The sequence below is a fragment of the Crocuta crocuta genome, unplaced genomic scaffold (assembly GCF_008692635.1).
Source record: "Crocuta crocuta isolate KB4526 unplaced genomic scaffold, BGI_CrCroc_1.0 scaffold50, whole genome shotgun sequence".
In the NCBI taxonomy this organism is placed as follows: Eukaryota; Metazoa; Chordata; class Mammalia; order Carnivora; family Hyaenidae; genus Crocuta; species Crocuta crocuta.
The window spans coordinates 4,943,572-4,944,358 of record NW_027527428.1 but is presented as its reverse complement, the minus strand read 5'-3'; positions in this window follow the sequence as shown (position 1 = coordinate 4,944,358).

Sequence of the window (787 nt, the reverse complement as noted above, 5' to 3'; positions counted from 1 at the left end):
AGCCAGGAAGACAGTCCCCTGGCCCTTTTCCCTTGATTCCCTCTCCTCCCCCACCTCGTTCCCCCCACACTTCTTTCCGTCTCCCCATTTTCAGACCACGGGGCTGGACCAACCCTCTACTTTTGCAGACAACCGAACGGAGTCCCAGAGAAGGAAAGCAATTTGCTAAAATTCACACAGCAAACGAGTGGCAACAGCAAGAGTCTCTTCCTAAGATCACTCTGCTCCCCAGCGCTCCTTCCTGTTTTCCCTCCTCACCCTACCTTCTGTTGCATAAATCTGTCTGTACTTTACAGTCCTTTGGGGAACAGACCCCTCCCCCCAAACCGGGACTTAAGGGGGGGTGGGGGACTCTGTCCTGACAACCAGATGAGGACTNGGGGGGGGGGGGGAGAAGAAGAGCGAGGCTGGGGGTCCCCGGCCAACAGAAAGGGGAGAGGGTGCTGCTTCCAGGCCCCGTGCCCTATTCCACTGCGTCTGGTGTTGTTGAGAATCCACCCCCAAGAGGCCCTATCCTCTCTCCGGTGGTGCTGTTTTTGGGCAGGCCTCCGGGTGAGCCAGAGCCAGGAATGGGAAATCTAAGGCCTGCTCTGGGGGGAGGGAGCCAGGGAGGCCACAGACAGGGGAGCAGGAGCTGGGGAAGAAGCCTGCACGTTCGGCCCTAGTCTAAGGAACCAGGAAGGCAGCTTTGGGGGCGGGGGAGGCACCGCCGGGGTACCAGGCCCGGGGAGAGAGCGTCACAGACGGAGCCTGAGCAGGGACAGAGGGCTGCGGGGTGGGGGTCGAC